Raw genomic sequence first — 18,129 nt, 5'->3', positions numbered from 1 at the left:
CATCAGCACAAAGAGCACGGCCGTCCATCATCCCCCCGGTATGGGCCTTGAACGTTCCTGCCTGAGCCACCTCCCCGCCGACACAGCATAAGGATGTCATCCTGAACTGCTGAGACACCCTCAGGGGAACTGGGATTACTCAGCGTAAAAGCCACTGCCCTCTGGGGAACCAAACCACTCCTGGCGCATACGCTTCCACACAATGGATTCACCCTCAAGGGGAAATGTGGTCCCTGAGATCTTCCACAAGGGAACGGCCCTTGGCCAAATGGGACGACCTCCAACAAAAGCCGCTTGTAGGGACCAGTGACAAAACGCACCAGAGAAACTCCTGGACTGAACAATGGAGATTCACCTGCAGCCATACTTCCTGGCCTGCTGCCAAGACTGGCCACCAACACTTGGCCCACGCACAAAGCTAATGGCATCAGAATCATTCCGACGCCCAACGTGGCGGGGCAAACACTTGCAGCAATTGTGTAACTTGCAGTGGTGTCTGGTACTTTCACCCTCATCAGTGGCGTGACATTGGGGAAACCCTGAGGCCCAGGTCCTCTACAAGCAACTTGTTACCCACAGCCATGCAACGACAGAACTCAGACAACAGCCTAGACACTTGAACCGGTATGACTTCTGTAGCCTGTGGCCAGGCTCGCCGGTTACCACAGTCTCGATGCACCAGCGGGTGGCAGGAAAAATGACACCCACACCACACATCCTCTCCTGCCCTTAAACCTGCAGCTTTTCCTTGGCAGCCAACTCCCTTGTTTCTGCACGGTTGCACCCAATGACCTCCGGGTAGAGCTCCAATCCTCAGGGAACGCTATGTGGGCTGGGTATAGAATCGATGCCTGGCTGTCCTCAGGAACACCTTCACATCTTCAACACAGGGGGAACGTGGTCAGACAGGGACAAAACACCCCAAGGCCTCCAAATCGGCCCCCATGAGGAGACACCATACTGTGCCATGAAGGCAACCATTCGCTGGCACAAGAACCCGCCATGAAGCAAATCGACCAAGGAGAGGAAAGAGGCGGGACAGTCCACAAATGTGCTCCCGTATTCCCTCCCTACACGTGCCTCCAGATGCTCCTGAGGGAATCCCAAATGTGTTCCGGGAACCCCATGGCCACCGTCGATCTATCCACCCACCAGTAAACCTGTGGGCTTAGCCAGCCATCTCACGTGGCTCTTTCACTCGCCTTGCCTTACTCTCTCTCCACCGGGATCCCAACGTGTCACGGCAAGATGCCAGAGCCACCCCTCACCAAAGAAGCTTGCCGTGACCAAGTTTGACTAAGGCATTTTCCAGCCCCTTCACACAGCACACACAAGCAGGACACAACCCGAGGAGGAGCCATCAGATTGGCCAAACTCCCAGGAACAGTGGCCCATTTGATTTCTCCCCTCAGCAGGAGAAACCTAAACTGCATCTGGTCTCCCAAGCAGAACATGACAAAGAAGCCTGCCCTAGGCCTGGAATCCTGTTCTGACCCTGAGCCTACAGACTTCTGTTTCTTTGAGGCCACAAGGCAATGACCAGCAGGTGGGGGCAGCCTGTAGAACTCAAGTGCAGGTGGCAGGACGAGCAATGGCTCACGCTTCCTCTCCTACCTGCATGCTGAACCGTGGCAGGGGACAGCAGTCCTGGCTAGACCAAGGAACCCAGAGACGGCACGCTGTCCCAAGCCTTCCCACCTGGATTGGCATCCCAGGCTCCTTTCCCAATGGCTCTTCTCCCCAGGAGATGACCACAACCCTCAACTTGAACAACGTGGCTGTAGACACCCACGGCCGCAAATGCAACGTGAACCTCTCCCTACTTTCCTTTTGGGAGCCACGTGCTGGACCTCAGTTCCAACGAGGAGACGGTAGGGATTTCTCACTCATTTTGTTCAGATTTCCAAGGAATGCATTTGTGGGAGTCATCATCGATCCAAGCACATGCTCAAACGGTGGACATGCAAAGTTGCAGATTCCACCATGGGACGGCCAGCGAGCTGAATCATATCAGCGTACGGAAGTGGCCAGCAGAGCCGAGCCACGGGTCAGGAAATGCAGCCAGTTCTCAGGGCATCAAAGCTCGTGTTCCCCGAGAAAAGACCAGAAGGTGAGGGTGTAGCCCCGATGCACACGTTCCCATCGCCAAACCTTTAGGTTTAGCAAAGAAGTGTCGCTTACCGCAACAAGGGTTAAAGCAGGATCCTCAAGGAATGCACGCCAACACCCCTCTGAGACTCCTTCGGCTGGCCTCGCCTTGCCACACCGTCCTCACTTCAACGGGTATCAGGGATTATACGGATGGCCCCAGGCTGCTGCTGGCATTCCTTCCCTGGCATTCCACCTGGCTCGGGGTGAGAGAACACACGCATGCTTGAGGAGGGTGCACAGGCGCACCGAGGGAAAGGGCGATACCACCCAGCATTGTGTGTTCTATCTCTCCTCAACATTTCATTTACTGTCCATCTTGCCTGTGTGTCCGCAGGCAAACGTGAAAGCATCGTGGCACTGGCGCCTTCAGAGCGTGCGGCCATCAGGACAAAGAGTGCCACCGACCAACAACCCCCTGGTCTCGGGCCCTGAAATTCCTCTCCTGAGCAATCTGCCCTCCATCACAGCAAAAGGATGTCTTCCTGATCCCCTGAGACACCCTCAGGACAACTGTGCCCCCTCAGCCTAAGAGCAAGTGCCCTCTATGGGAACAAACACGCGTTTGGCCCTTATGATTAAACACAGTGGACACGCCCTCAAGGGGAGAGATCTTCCATAAGGGAAGGGCCCTTGGCTGAATAAGACGACCTCCATCAAAAGCGGCTCGTAGGGACCCGTGACAAAGGGCACCTGAAGAACCCCTGGACTGATCAAGGGAGACTCACCAGCAGGCATACTTCCTGGTCTCCTGCCAAGCCAGAGGAACTTCCCTAGGACCGCAACCAAAGCTAATGGCAAGGGAGCCATTCCAATGCCCAAAATGGCGGGCCAAACACTTGTAGCAACTGGGTAACTTATCATAGCACCTTGCACATTCGCATTCTCCCCTTCAAGGACAAGACCTTGGAGAAACCATGAGACCCAGGTCCTCCAGAACCAACGTGTCACCCACAGCCGTGCAATGAGAGAACGCACCCAACATCCTGGACCCTTGAACCGGCATGGGTTCTCTGGCTTGAAGCCATGCATGCTGGAGATCACAGGCTCGCAGCACCAGAAGGTGGCAGGACAAAATGCCCCCTGCAGCACACATTCACTCCAGCCCTTAAACCTGTAGCGTTGCCTTGGCGGCCGACTCCCTTCTTTCTGCATGGTTGGGCCCAAAGACCTCCGGGAAGAGCTCCAAACCTCAGGGAATGCTATGCCGACCTGGTATAGCAATGACGCTGGGCTGTCCTAAGGAACACCTTAACATCCTCAACATAGGGGCAATGAGGCCACACAGGGACAAAACATCCCAACGGCTCCAAATCGGTCCCAGTGAGAAGACACCATACTGTGCCGTGAAGGCACCATTCGCTGGAACAAGGACCCGCCGTGAAGCACATTGAGAAAGGAGAGGAAAAGGTTGGGATGGTCCACGAATGTGCACCTGTATTCCTTCCCTACACGGGGCTCCAAATGCTCCTGAAGATATCCCAAAAGAGTTCCGGGAACCCTATGTCCACCGACATATCCACCCATACCGATCTATCCACCCAACAGTAAGCCTGTGGGCTTAGCCAACACTCTCCCGTGTATTTCCCGCTCGCCTTGCCTTGCTCTCTCCACCAGGATCCAAACGAATCCACCCCTCACCTAAGTAGCTTGATGTCCCCTGGATTTGCCTAAGGCACTTTCCAAACTCTCCACACACAGCAGACAAGCAGGACACAACCCAAGGAGGCGCCATCAACGTCGCCGAAATCCCGGGGACAGTGGCCCATTTGATTTCCCCCGACCATCAGGGCAAACCTGAACTATATCCCACCTCCCAAGCTGAACATGACATAGACGCCTGGCCTGGCCAGGACTCCTTCTCTGACCGTGAGCGCAGAGACTTCTGTTTCCTTGCGGGAACAAGGCAACGACCTGAGCTTGAGGGTGGCCTGTAGATCTCAATGGCAAGCCAGAGGAGTACCAGTGGCTCACCCTTCCTTTCGCACCCGCACGCTGACCGCGGCAGGGGATAGCAGTTCTGGCTAGACTCAGGTGCCCAGAGACGTCAAGTTGTCCTTAGCCTTCCCACGTAGATGGACATCCCAGGCTCCTTTCCACATGGCTCTTTCTGCACGAGAAGCCCGCCACCCTCCACTTGAACAATGTTGCTGCGCACGCCCACAGTAGCAAATGCAACATGGACCTCTCCCTAATTTTCCTTTGGGAGCCACGTGCTGGACCTCAGTTAGGATGAGAAGACGGTAGGTATTGCTCATTCATTTTGTTTAGATTTCCAAGGAATGCATTTATGGGAGTCCTCACTGATCCACGCTCCTGCTCAAAGGCTGGACGTGCAAAGTCGCGGACTGTCAGCAAGCTCAATCCTCTCAGCAGTAGGGAGCGGCCAGACTCGAGCCACGGGGCAGGAAGTGCACCCACGTCTCAGGGCATCAGAGCTCGGGTGCCCCAGGAAGAGCCCAGAATGTGACGGTGTAGTCTCGCGGCACAAGTCCCCGTGGCCAAACTTCTAGGTTTCTTCAAAGAAGTTCCGTTTACCCCCACAAGGTTTCTACCAGGAACCTTGTCGAGCCAGAGGCGATGCCCTTGGATCACACAGAAAGCTATTGGCATTGGAGATATTCCAATGCCCAAACTGGCAGGGCAAACCCTTGCAGCAACTGGGTTACTTGCCCTGGCGCCTTGTATTTTCGCCCCCAGGCCCGTCAGTGACATGACCGCGGAGAAACCTGAGACCCATTCATTTGTTCAGAGTTCCAAGCAGTGCATTTATGGGAGTCATCATCAATCCACCTGCTCAAAGGCTGCACGTTTAAAGTCACAGGCTCCAGGACGGGGCAGCCACCGATCTCAATCATGTCAGCAGTCAGGAGTGGCCAGAGGCGACCCACGGGGCTGCAAATGGAGCTAAGGATCATGGCATCAGATCTGGGGTTCCCCTGCAAGAGCCAAGAAGGTGAGGGTGTAGTCTCAGTGCACAAGTCCCCGTGGCCAAACATCTAGGTTTCTGCAAAGAAGTTCCACTCACCACCACAAGGTTCCTACGAGGAGCCTCAAGGACTTCACGCCAAAACCACTCTGAGACTCTTTTGCCTTGACTTGCCTCACCTTGCCGCACTCTCCTCACTTCGCCAGGTATCATGGACTATACAGAGGGCCCAATGCTGCTGCAGGTGTTTGTTCCCTGGCACTCCACCACATGCCTCAGGGTGACAGAACACAGGGATGTTTGAGAAAAGTGAACGGGCGCACAGAGGCAAAGGGTGATACCGCCCACCGATGTGTGCTATATCTCCCCTCAGCATTTCATTTGCAGTCCATCATATCTGTGTGTCCACAGCCAAACGTGAATGCATCGTGGCACAGATGCCTTCAGAGCGCACGGGCATCAGCACAAAGAGCACGGCCGTCCATCATCCCCCCGGTATGGGCCTTGAACGTTCCTGCCTGAGCCACCTCCCCGCCGACACAGCATAAGGATGTCATCCTGAACTGCTGAGACACCCTCAGGGGAACTGGGATTACTCAGCGTAAAAGCCACTGCCCTCTGGGGAACCAAACCACTCCTGGCGCATACGCTTCCACACAATGGATTCACCCTCAAGGGGAAATGTGGTCCCTGAGATCTTCCACAAGGGAACGGCCCTTGGCCAAATGGGACGACCTCCAACAAAAGCCGCTTGTAGGGACCAGTGACAAAACGCACCAGAGAAACTCCTGGACTGAACAATGGAGATTCACCTGCAGCCATACTTCCTGGCCTGCTGCCAAGACTGGCCACCAACACTTGGCCCACGCACAAAGCTAATGGCATCAGAATCATTCCGACGCCCAACGTGGCGGGGCAAACACTTGCAGCAATTGTGTAACTTGCAGTGGTGTCTGGTACTTTCACCCTCATCAGTGGCGTGACATTGGGGAAACCCTGAGGCCCAGGTCCTCTACAAGCAACTTGTTACCCACAGCCATGCAACGACAGAACTCAGACAACAGCCTAGACACTTGAACCGGTATGACTTCTGTAGCCTGTGGCCAGGCTCGCCGGTTACCACAGTCTCAATGCACCAGCGGGTGGCAGGAAAAATGACACCCACACCACACATCCTCTCCTGCCCTTAAACCTGCAGCTTTTCCTTGGCAGCCAACTCCCTTGTTTCTGCACGGTTGCACCCAATGACCTCCGGGTAGAGCTCCAATCCTCAGGGAACGCTATGTGGGCTGGGTATAGAATCGATGCCTGGCTGTCCTCAGGAACACCTTCACATCTTCAACACAGGGGGAACGTGGTCAGACAGGGACAAAACACCCCAAGGCCTCCAAATCGGCCCCCATGAGGAGACACCATACTGTGCCATGAAGGCAACCATTCGCTGGCACAAGAACCCGCCATGAAGCAAATCGACCAAGGAGAGGAAAGAGGCGGGACAGTCCACAAATGTGCTCCCGTATTCCCTCCCTACACGTGCCTCCAGATGCTCCTGAGGGAATCCCAAATGTGTTCCGGGAACCCCATGGCCACCGTCGATCTATCCACCCACCAGTAAACCTGTGGGCTTAGCCAGCCATCTCACGTGGCTCTTTCACTCGCCTTGCCTTACTCTCTCTCCACCGGGATCCCAACGTGTCACGGCAAGATGCCAGAGCCACCCCTCACCAAAGAAGCTTGCCGTGACCAAGTTTGACTAAGGCATTTTCCAGCCCCTTCACACAGCACACACAAGCAGGACACAACCCGAGGAGGAGCCATCAGATTGGCCAAACTCCCAGGAACAGTGGCCCATTTGATTTCTCCCCTCAGCAGGAGAAACCTAAACTGCATCTGGTCTCCCAAGCAGAACATGACAAAGAAGCCTGCCCTAGGCCTGGAATCCTGTTCTGACCCTGAGCCTACAGACTTCTGTTTCTTTGAGGCCACAAGGCAATGACCAGCAGGTGGGGGCAGCCTGTAGAACTCAAGTGCAGGTGGCAGGACGAGCAATGGCTCACGCTTCCTCTCCTACCTGCATGCTGAACCGTGGCAGGGGACAGCAGTCCTGGCTAGACCAAGGAACCCAGAGACGGCACGCTGTCCCAAGCCTTCCCACCTGGATTGGCATCCCAGGCTCCTTTCCCAATGGCTCTTCTCCCCAGGAGATGACCACAACCCTCAACTTGAACAACGTGGCTGTAGACACCCACGGCCGCAAATGCAACGTGAACCTCTCCCTACTTTCCTTTTGGGAGCCACGTGCTGGACCTCAGTTCCAACGAGGAGACGGTAGGGATTTCTCACTCATTTTGTTCAGATTTCCAAGGAATGCATTTGTGGGAGTCATCATCGATCCAAGCACATGCTCAAACGGTGGACATGCAAAGTTGCAGATTCCACCATGGGACGGCCAGCGAGCTGAATCATATCAGCGTACGGAAGTGGCCAGCAGAGCCGAGCCACGGGTCAGGAAATGCAGCCAGTTCTCAGGGCATCAAAGCTCGTGTTCCCCGAGAAAAGACCAGAAGGTGAGGGTGTAGCCCCGATGCACACGTTCCCATCGCCAAACCTTTAGGTTTAGCAAAGAAGTGTCGCTTACCGCAACAAGGGTTAAAGCAGGATCCTCAAGGAATGCACGCCAACACCCCTCTGAGACTCCTTCGGCTGGCCTCGCCTTGCCACACCGTCCTCACTTCAACGGGTATCAGGGATTATACGGATGGCCCCAGGCTGCTGCTGGCATTCCTTCCCTGGCATTCCACCTGGCTCGGGGTGAGAGAACACACGCATGCTTGAGGAGGGTGCACAGGCGCACCGAGGGAAAGGGCGATACCACCCAGCATTGTGTGTTCTATCTCTCCTCAACATTTCATTTACTGTCCATCTTGCCTGTGTGTCCGCAGGCAAACGTGAAAGAATCGTGGCACTGGCGCCTTCAGAGCGTGCGGCCATCAGGACAAAGAGTGCCACCGACCAACAGCCCCCTGGTCTCGGGCCCTGAAATTCCTCTCCTGAGCAATCTGCCCTCCATCACAGCAAAAGGATGTCTTCCTGATCCCCTGAGACACCCTCAGGACAACTGTGCCCCCTCAGCCTAAGAGCAAGTGCCCTCTATGGGAACAAACACGCGTTTGGCCCTTATGATTAAACACAGTGGACACGCCCTCAAGGGGAGAGATCTTCCATAAGGGAAGGGCCCTTGGCTGAATAAGACGACCTCCATCAAAAGCGGCTCGTAGGGACCCGTGACAAAGGGCACCTGAAGAACCCCTGGACTGATCAAGGGAGACTCACCAGCAGGCATACTTCCTGGTCTCCTGCCAAGCCAGAGGAACTTCCCTAGGACCGCAACCAAAGCTAATGGCAAGGGAGCCATTCCAATGCCCAAAATGGCGGGCCAAACACTTGTAGCAACTGGGTAACTTATCGTAGCACCTTGCACATTCGCATTCTCCCCTTCAAGGACAAGACCTTGGAGAAACCATGAGACCCAGGTCCTCCAGAACCAACGTGTCACCCACAGCCGTGCAATGAGAGAACGCACCCAACATCCTGGACCCTTGAACCGGCATGGCTTCTCTGGCTTGAAGCCATGCATGCTGGAGATCACAGGCTCGCAGCACCAGAAGGTGGCAGGACAAAATGACCCCTGCAGCACACATTCACTCCAGCCCTTAAACCTGTAGCGTTGCCTTGGCGGCCGACTCCCTTCTTTCTGCATGGTTGGGCCCAAAGACCTCCGGGAAGAGCTCCAAACCTCAGGGAATGCTATGCCGACCTGGTATAGCAATGACGCTGGGCTGTCCTAAGGAACACCTTAACATCCTCAACATAGGGGCAATGAGGCCACACAGGGACAAAACATCCCAACGGCTCCAAATCGGTCCCAGTGAGAAGACACCATACTGTGCCGTGAAGGCACCATTCGCTGGAACAAGGACCCGCCGTGAAGCACATTGAGAAAGGAGAGGAAAAGGTTGGGATGGTCCACGAATGTGCACCTGTATTCCTTCCCTACACGGGGCTCCAAATGCTCCTGAAGATATCCCAAAAGAGTTCCGGGAACCCTATGTCCACCGACATATCCACCCATACCGATCTATCCACCCAACAGTAAGCCTGTGGGCTTAGCCAACACTCTCCCGTGTATTTCCCGCTCGCCTTGCCTTGCTCTCTCCACCAGGATCCAAACGAATCCACCCCTCACCTAAGTAGCTTGATGCCCCCTGGATTTGCCTAAGGCACTTTCCAAACTCTCCACACACAGCAGACAGGCAGGACACAACCCAAGGAGGCGCCATCAACATCGCCGAAATCCCGGGGACAGTGGCCCATTTGATTTCCCCCGACCATCAGGGCAAACCTGAACTATATCCCACCTCCCAAGCTGAACATGACATAGACGCCTGGCCTGGCCAGGACTCCTTCTCTGACCGTGAGCGCAGAGACTTCTGTTTCCTTGCGGGAACAAGGCAACGACCTGAGCTTGAGGGTGGCCTGTAGATCTCAATGGCAAGCCAGAGGAGTACCAGTGGCTCACGCTTCCTTTCGCACCCGCACGCTGACCGCGGCAGGGGATAGCAGTTCTGGCTAGACTCAGGTGCCCAGAGACGTCAAGTTGTCCTTAGCCTTCCCACGTAGATGGACATCCCAGGCTCCTTTCCACATGGCTCTTTCTGCACGAGAAGCCCGCCACCCTCAACTTGAACAATGTTGCTGCGCATGCCCACAGTAGCAAATGCAACATGGACCTCTCCCTAATTTTCCTTTGGGAGCCACGTGCTGGACCTCAGTTAGGATGAGAAGACGGTAGGTATTGCTCATTCATTTTGTTTAGATTTCCAAGGGATGCATTTATGGGAGTCATCACTGATCCATGCTCCTGCTCAAAGGCTGGACGTGCAAAGTCGCGGACTGTCAGCAAGCTCAATCCTCTCAGCAGTAGGGAGCGGCCAGACTCGAGCCACGGGGCAGGAAGTGCACCCACGTCTCAGGGCATCGGAGCTCGGGTGCCCCAGGAAGAGCCCAGAATGTGACGGTGTAGTCTCGCGGTACAAGTCCCCATGGCCAAATTTCTAGGTTTCTTCAAAGAAGTTCCGTTTACCCCCACAAGGTTTCTACCAGGAACCTTGTCGAGCCAGAGGCGATGCCCTTGGATCACACAGAAAGCTATTGGCATTGGAGATATTCCAATGCCCAAACTGGCAGGGCAAACCCTTGCAGCAACTGGGTTACTTGCCCTGGGGCCTTGTATTTTCGCCCCCAGGCCCGTCAGTGACATGACCGCGGAGAAACCTGAGACCCATTCATTTGTTCAGAGTTCCAAGCAGTGCATTTATGGGAGTCATCATCAATCCACCTGCTCAAAGGCTGCACGTTCAAAGTCGCAGGCTCCACCGCGAGGCAGCCACCGATCTCAATCATGTCAGCAGTAAGGAGTGGCCAGAGGCGACCCACGGGGCTGCAAATGGAGCTAAGGATCATGGCATCAGATCTGGGGTTCCCCTGCAAGAGCCAAGAAGGTGAGGGTGTAGTCTCAGTGCACAAGTCCCCGTGGCCAAACATCTAGGTTTCTGCAAAGAAGTTCCACTCACCACCACAAGGTTCCTACGAGGAGCCTCAAGGACTTCACGCCAAAACCACGCTGAGACTCTTTTGCCTTGACTTGCCTCACCTTGCCGCACTCTCCTCACTTCGCCAGGTATCATGGACTATACAGAGGGCCCAATGCTGCTGCAGGTGTTTGTTCCCTGGCACTCCACCACATGCCTCAGGGTGACAGAACACAGGGATGTTTGAGAAAAGTGAACGGGCGCACAGAGGCAAAGGGTGATACCGCCCACCGATGTGCGCTATATCTCCCCTCAACATTTCATTTGCAGTCCATCATGTCTGTGTGTCCACAGCCAAACGTGAATGCATCGTGGCACAGATGCCTTCAGAGCGCACGGGCATCAGCACAAAGAGCACGGCCGTCCATCATCCCCCCGGTATGGGCCTTGAACGTTCCTGCCTGAGCCACCTCCCCGCCGACACAGCATAAGGATGTCATCCTGAACTGCTGAGACACCCTCAGAGGAACTGGGATTACTCAGCGTAAAAGCCACTGCCCTCTGGGGAACCAAACCACTCCTGGCGCATACGCTTCCACACAATGGATTCACCCTCAAGGGGAAATGTGGTCCCTGAGATCTTCCACAAGGGAACGGCCCTTGGCCAAATGGGACGACCTCCAACAAAAGCCGCTTGTAGGGACCAGTGACAAAACGCACCAGAGAAACTCCTGGACTGAACAATGGAGATTCACCTGCAGCCATACTTCCTGGCCTGCTGCCAAGACTGGCCACCAACACTTGGCCCACGCACAAAGCTAATGGCATCAGAATCATTCCGACGCCCAACGTGGCGGGGCAAACACTTGCAGCAATTGTGTAACTTGCAGTGGTGTCTGGTACTTTCACCCTCATCAGTGGCGTGACATTGGGGAAACCCTGAGGCCCAGGTCCTCTACAAGCAACTTGTTACCCACAGCCATGCAACGACAGAACTCAGACAACAGCCTAGACACTTGAACCGGTAGGACTTCTGTAGCCTGTGGCCAGGCTCGCCGGTTACCACAGTCTCGACGCACCAGCGGGTGGCAGGAAAAATGACACCCACACCACACATCCTCTCCTGCCCTTAAACCTGCAGCTTTTCCTTGGCAGCCAACTCCCTTGTTTCTGCACGGTTGCACCCAATGACCTCCGGGTAGAGCTCCAATCCTCAGGGAACGCTATGTGGGCTGGGTATAGAATCGATGCCTGGCTGTCCTCAGGAACACCTTCACATCTTCAACACAGGGGGAACGTGGTCAGACAGGGACAAAACACCCCAAGGCCTCCAAATCGGCCCCCATGAGGAGACACCATACTGTGCCATGAAGGCAACCATTCGCTGGCACAAGAACCCGCCATGAAGCAAATCGACCAAGGAGAGGAAAGAGGCGGGACAGTCCACAAATGTGCTCCCGTATTCCCTCCCTACACGTGCCTCCAGATGCTCCTGAGGGAATCCCAAATGTGTTCCGGGAACCCCATGGCCACCGTCGATCTATCCACCCACCAGTAAACCTGTGGGCTTAGCCAGCCATCTCACGTGGCTCTTTCACTCGCCTTGCCTTACTCTCTCTCCACCGGGATCCCAACGTGTCACGGCAAGATGCCAGAGCCACCCCTCACCAAAGAAGCTTGCCGTGACCAAGTTTGACTAAGGCATTTTCCAGCCCCTTCACACAGCACACACAAGCAGGACACAACCCGAGGAGGAGCCATCAGATTGGCCAAACTCCCAGGAACAGTGGCCCATTTGATTTCTCCCCTCATCAGGAGAAACCTAAACTGCATCTGGTCTCCCAAGCAGAACATGACAAAGAAGCCTGCCCTAGGCCTGGAATCCTGTTCTGACCCTGAGCCTACAGACTTCTGTTTCTTTGAGGCCACAAGGCAATGACCAGCAGGTGGGGGCAGCCTGTAGAACTCAAGTGCAGGTGGCAGGACGAGCAATGGCTCACGCTTCCTCTCCTACCTGCATGCTGAACCGTGGCAGGGGACAGCAGTCCTGGCTAGACCAAGGAACCCAGAGACGGCACGCTGTCCCAAGCCTTCCCACCTGGATTGGCATCCCAGGCTCCTTTCCCAATGGCTCTTCTCCCCAGGAGATGACCACAACCCTCAACTTGAACAACGTGGCTGTAGACACCCACGGCCGCAAATGCAACGTGAACCTCTCCCTACTTTCCTTTTGGGAGCCACGTGCTGGACCTCAGTTCCAACGAGGAGACGGTAGGGATTTCTCACTCATTTTGTTCAGATTTCCAAGGAATGCATTTGTGGGAGTCATCATCGATCCAAGCACATGCTCAAACGGTGGACATGCAAAGTTGCAGATTCCACCATGGGACGGCCAGCGAGCTGAATCATATCAGCGTACGGAAGTGGCCAGCAGAGCCGAGCCACGGGTCAGGAAATGCAGCCAGTTCTCAGGGCATCAAAGCTCGTGTTCCCCGAGAAAAGACCAGAAGGTGAGGGTGTAGCCCCGGTGCACACGTTCCCATCGCCAAACCTTTAGGTTTAGCAAAGAAGTGTCGCTTACCGCAACAAGGGTTAAAGCAGGATCCTCAAGGAATGCACGCCAACACCCCTCTGAGACTCCTTCGGCTGGCCTCGCCTTGCCACACCGTCCTCACTTCAACGGGTATCAGGGATTATACGGATGGCCCCAGGCTGCTGCTGGCATTCCTTCCCTGGCATTCCACCTGGCTCGGGGTGAGAGAACACACGCATGCTTGAGGAGGGTGCACAGGCGCACCGAGGGAAAGGGCGATACCACCCAGCATTGTGTGTTCTATCTCTCCTCAACATTTCATTTACTGTCCATCTTGCCTGTGTGTCCGCAGGCAAACGTGAAAGCATCGTGGCACTGGCGCCTTCAGAGCGTGCGGCCATCAGGACAAAGAGTGCCACCGACCAACAACCCCCTGGTCTCGGGCCCTGAAATTCCTCTCCTGAGCAATCTGCCCTCCATCACAGCAAAAGGATGTCTTCCTGATCCCCTGAGACACCCTCAGGACAACTGTGCCCCCTCAGCCTAAGAGCAAGTGCCCTCTATGGGAACAAACACGCGTTTGGCCCTTATGATTAAACACAGTGGACACGCCCTCAAGGGGAGAGATCTTCCATAAGGGAAGGGCCCTTGGCTGAATAAGACGACCTCCATCAAAAGCGGCTCGTAGGGACCCGTGACAAAGGGCACCTGAAGAACCCCTGGACTGATCAAGGGAGACTCACCAGCAGGCATACTTCCTGGTCTCCTGCCAAGCCAGAGGAACTTCCCTAGGACCGCAACCAAAGCTAATGGCAAGGGAGCCATTCCAATGCCCAAAATGGCGGGCCAAACACTTGTAGCAACTGGGTAACTTATCGTAGCACCTTGCACATTCGCATTCTCCCCTTCAAGGACAAGACCTTGGAGAAACCATGAGACCCAGGTCCTCCAGAACCAACGTGTCACCCACAGCCGTGCAATGAGAGAACGCACCCAACATCCTGGACCCTTGAACCGGCATGGCTTCTCTGGCTTGAAGCCATGCATGCTGGAGATCACAGGCTCGCAGCACCAGAAGGTGGCAGGACAAAATGACCCCTGCAGCACACATTCACTCCAGCCCTTAAACCTGTAGCGTTGCCTTGGCGGCCGACTCCCTTCTTTCTGCATGGTTGGGCCCAAAGACCTCCGGGAAGAGCTCCAAACCTCAGGGAATGCTATGCCGACCTGGTATAGCAATGACGCTGGGCTGTCCTAAGGAACACCTTAACATCCTCAACATAGGGGCAATGAGGCCACACAGGGACAAAACATCCCAACGGCTCCAAATCGGTCCCAGTGAGAAGACACCATACTGTGCCGTGAAGGCACCATTCGCTGGAACAAGGACCCGCCGTGAAGCACATTGAGAAAGGAGAGGAAAAGGTTGGGATGGTCCACGAATGTGCACCTGTATTCCTTCCCTACACGGGGCTCCAAATGCTCCTGAAGATATCCCAAAAGAGTTCCGGGAACCCTATGTCCACCGACATATCCACCCATACCGATCTATCCACCCAACAGTAAGCCTGTGGGCTTAGCCAACACTCTCCCGTGTATTTCCCGCTCGCCTTGCCTTGCTCTCTCCACCAGGATCCAAACGAATCCACCCCTCACCTAAGTAGCTTGATGTCCCCTGGATTTGCCTAAGGCACTTTCCAAACTCTCCACACACAGCAGACAGGCAGGACACAACCCAAGGAGGCGCCATCAACATCGCCGAAATCCCGGGGACAGTGGCCCATTTGATTTCCCCCGACCATCAGGACAAACCTGAACTATATCCCACCTCCCAAGCTGAACATGACATAGACGCCTGGCCTGGCCAGGACTCCTTCTCTGACCGTGAGCGCAGAGACTTCTGTTTCCTTGCGGGAACAAGGCAACGACCTGAGCTTGAGGGTGGCCTGTAGATCTCAATGGCAAGCCAGAGGAGTACCAGTGGCTCACGCTTCCTTTCGCACCCGCACGCTGACCGCGGCAGGGGATAGCAGTTCTGGCTAGACTCAGGTGCCCAGAGACGTCAAGTTGTCCTTAGCCTTCCCACGTAGATGGACATCCCAGGCTCCTTTCCACATGGCTCTTTCTGCACGAGAAGCCCGCCACCCTCAACTTGAACAATGTTGCTGCGCATGCCCACAGTAGCAAATGCAACATGGACCTCTCCCTAATTTTCCTTTGGGAGCCACGTGCTGGACCTCAGTTAGGATGAGAAGACGGTAGGTATTGCTCATTCATTTTGTTTAGATTTCCAAGGGATGCATTTATGGGAGTCATCACTGATCCATGCTCCTGCTCAAAGGCTGGACGTGCAAAGTCGCGGACTGTCAGCAAGCTCAATCCTCTCAGCAGTAGGGAGCGGCCAGTCTCGAGCCACGGGGCAGGAAGTGCACCCACGTCTCAGGGCATCGGAGCTCGGGTGCCCCAGGAAGAGCCCAGAATGTGACGGTGTAGTCTCGCGGTACAAGTCCCCATGGCCAAATTTCTAGGTTTCTTCAAAGAAGTTCCGTTTACCCCCACAAGGTTTCTACCAGGAACCTTGTCGAGCCAGAGGCGATGCCCTTGGATCACACAGAAAGCTATTGGCATTGGAGATATTCCAATGCCCAAACTGGCAGGGCAAACCCTTGCAGCAACTGGGTTACTTGCCCTGGGGCCTTGTATTTTCGCCCCCAGGCCCGTCAGTGACATGACCGCGGAGAAACCTGAGACCCATTCATTTGTTCAGAGTTCCAAGCAGTGCATTTATGGGAGTCATCATCAATCCACCTGCTCAAAGGCTGCACGTTCAAAGTCGCAGGCTCCACCGCGAGGCAGCCACCGATCTCAATCATGTCAGCAGTAAGGAGTGGCCAGAGGCGACCCACGGGGCTGCAAATGGAGGTAAGGATCATGGCATCAGATCTGGGGTTCCCCTGCAAGAGCCAAGAAGGTGAGGGTGTAGTCTCAGTGCACAAGTCCCCGTGGCCAAACATCTAGGTTTCTGCAAAGAAGTTCCACTCACCACCACAAGGTTCCTACGAGGAGCCTCAAGGACTTCACGCCAAAACCACGCTGAGACTCTTTTGCCTTGACTTGCCTCACCTTGCCGCACTCTCCTCACTTCGCCAGGTATCATGGACTATACAGAGGGCCCAATGCTGCTGCAGGTGTTTGTTCCCTGGCACTCCACCACATGCCTCAGGGTGACAGAACACAGGGATGTTTGAGAAAAGTGAACGGGCGCACAGAGGCAAAGGGTGATACCGCCCACCGATGTGCGCTATATCTCCCCTCAACATTTCATTTGCAGTCCATCATGTCTGTGTGTCCACAGCCAAACGTGAATGCATCGTGGCACAGATGCCTTCAGAGCGCACGGGCATCAGCACAAAGAGCACGGCCGTCCATCATCCCCCCGGTATGGGCCTTGAACTTTCCTGCCTGAGCCACCTCCCCGCCGACACAGCATAAGGATGTCATCCTGAACTGCTGAGACACCCTCAGAGGAACTGGGATTACTCAGCGTAAAAGCCACTGCCCTCTGGGGAACCAAACCACTCCTGGCGCATACGCTTCCACACAATGGATTCACCCTCAAGGGGAAATGTGGTCCCTGAGATCTTCCACAAGGGAACGGCCCTTGGCCAAATGGGACGACCTCCAACAAAAGCCGCTTGTAGGGACCAGTGACAAAACGCACCAGAGAAACTCCTGGACTGAACAATGGAGATTCACCTGCAGCCATACTTCCTGGCCTGCTGCCAAGACTGGCCACCAACACTTGGCCCACGCACAAAGCTAATGGCATCAGAATCATTCCGACACCCAACGTGGTGGGGCAAACACTTGCAGCAATTGTGTAACTTGCAGTGGTGTCTGGTACTTTCACCCTCATCAGTGGCGTGACTTTGGGGAAACCCTGAGGCCCAGGTCCTCTACAAGCAACTTGTTACCCACAGCCATGCAACGACAGAACTCAGACAACAGCCTAGACACTTGAACCGGTATGACTTCTGTAGCCTGTGGCCAGGCTCGCCGGTTACCACAGTCTCGACGTACCAGCGGGTGGCAGGAAAAATGACACCCACACCACACATCCTCTCCTGCCCTTAAACCTGCAGCTTTTCCTTGGCAGCCAACTCCCTTGTTTCTGCACGGTTGCACCCAATGACCTCCGGGTAGAGCTCCAATCCTCAGGGAACGCTATGTGGGCTGGGTATAGAATCGATGCCTGGCTGTCCTCAGGAACACCTTCACATCTTCAACACAGGGGGAACGTGGTCAGACAGGGACAAAACACCCCAAGGCCTCCAAATCGGCCCCCATGAGGAGACACCATACTGTGCCATGAAGGCAACCATTCGCTGGCACAAGAACCCGCCATGAAGCAAATCGACCAAGGAGAGGAAAGAGGCGGGACAGTCCACAAATGTGCTCCCGTATTCCCTCCCTACACGTGCCTCCAGATGCTCCTGAGGGAATCCCAAATGTGTTCCGGGAACCCCATGGCCACCGTCGATCTATCCACCCACCAGTAAACCTGTGGGCTTAGCCAGCCATCTCACGTGGCTCTTTCACTCGCCTTGCCTTACTCTCTCTCCACCGGGATCCCAACGTGTCACGGCAAGATGCCAGAGCCACCCCTCACCAAAGAAGCTTGCCGTGACCAAGTTTGACTAAGGCATTTTCCAGCCCCTTCACACAGCACACACAAGCAGGACACAACCCGAGGAGGAGCCATCAGATTGGCCAAACTCCCAGGAACAGTGGCCCATTTGATTTCTCCCCTCAGCAGGAGAAACCTAAACTGCATCTGGTCTCCCAAGCAGAACATGACAAAGAAGCCTGCCCTAGGCCTGGAATCCTGTTCTGACCCTGAGCCTACAGACTTCTGTTTCTTTGAGGCC

General features: G+C 55.1%; 9 non-coding genes across 9 annotated transcripts; all 9 read right to left on the bottom strand.

Annotated features, from left to right (window-relative positions):
* Positions 1 to 1,846: 1,846 nt before the first annotated feature.
* On the bottom strand, positions 1,847 to 1,938 carry LOC132361593 (small nucleolar RNA SNORD116). Its single transcript, XR_009501867.1, has one exon. It is a non-coding gene; the product is annotated as a small nucleolar RNA SNORD116 (small nucleolar RNA).
* A 2,428-nt stretch (positions 1,939 to 4,366) lies between these two features.
* Positions 4,367 to 4,458, bottom strand: LOC132360861 (small nucleolar RNA SNORD116). Its single transcript, XR_009501182.1, has one exon. It is a non-coding gene; the product is annotated as a small nucleolar RNA SNORD116 (small nucleolar RNA).
* Positions 4,459 to 4,847: 389 nt separating this feature from the next.
* LOC132361307 (small nucleolar RNA SNORD116) lies at positions 4,848 to 4,939 on the bottom strand. Its single transcript, XR_009501612.1, has one exon. It is a non-coding gene; the product is annotated as a small nucleolar RNA SNORD116 (small nucleolar RNA).
* Positions 4,940 to 7,380: 2,441 nt separating this feature from the next.
* LOC132361592 (small nucleolar RNA SNORD116) lies at positions 7,381 to 7,472 on the bottom strand. Its single transcript, XR_009501866.1, has one exon. It is a non-coding gene; the product is annotated as a small nucleolar RNA SNORD116 (small nucleolar RNA).
* A 2,428-nt stretch (positions 7,473 to 9,900) lies between these two features.
* LOC132360915 (small nucleolar RNA SNORD116) lies at positions 9,901 to 9,992 on the bottom strand. Its single transcript, XR_009501234.1, has one exon. It is a non-coding gene; the product is annotated as a small nucleolar RNA SNORD116 (small nucleolar RNA).
* Positions 9,993 to 10,381: 389 nt separating this feature from the next.
* LOC132361306 (small nucleolar RNA SNORD116) lies at positions 10,382 to 10,473 on the bottom strand. The gene has a single exon (XR_009501611.1). It is a non-coding gene; the product is annotated as a small nucleolar RNA SNORD116 (small nucleolar RNA).
* Positions 10,474 to 12,914: 2,441 nt separating this feature from the next.
* Positions 12,915 to 13,006, bottom strand: LOC132361589 (small nucleolar RNA SNORD116). Its single transcript, XR_009501865.1, has one exon. It is a non-coding gene; the product is annotated as a small nucleolar RNA SNORD116 (small nucleolar RNA).
* A 2,428-nt stretch (positions 13,007 to 15,434) lies between these two features.
* LOC132360914 (small nucleolar RNA SNORD116) lies at positions 15,435 to 15,526 on the bottom strand. Its single transcript, XR_009501233.1, has one exon. It is a non-coding gene; the product is annotated as a small nucleolar RNA SNORD116 (small nucleolar RNA).
* A 389-nt stretch (positions 15,527 to 15,915) lies between these two features.
* On the bottom strand, positions 15,916 to 16,007 carry LOC132361305 (small nucleolar RNA SNORD116). Its single transcript, XR_009501610.1, has one exon. It is a non-coding gene; the product is annotated as a small nucleolar RNA SNORD116 (small nucleolar RNA).
* Between the last annotated feature and the right edge of the window lie 2,122 nt (positions 16,008 to 18,129).

The sequence above is a fragment of the Balaenoptera ricei genome, chromosome 2, assembly GCF_028023285.1.
Source record: "Balaenoptera ricei isolate mBalRic1 chromosome 2, mBalRic1.hap2, whole genome shotgun sequence".
Classification (NCBI taxonomy): Eukaryota; Metazoa; Chordata; class Mammalia; order Artiodactyla; family Balaenopteridae; genus Balaenoptera; species Balaenoptera ricei.
This window is presented reverse-complemented; position numbering and strand designations above follow the sequence as displayed.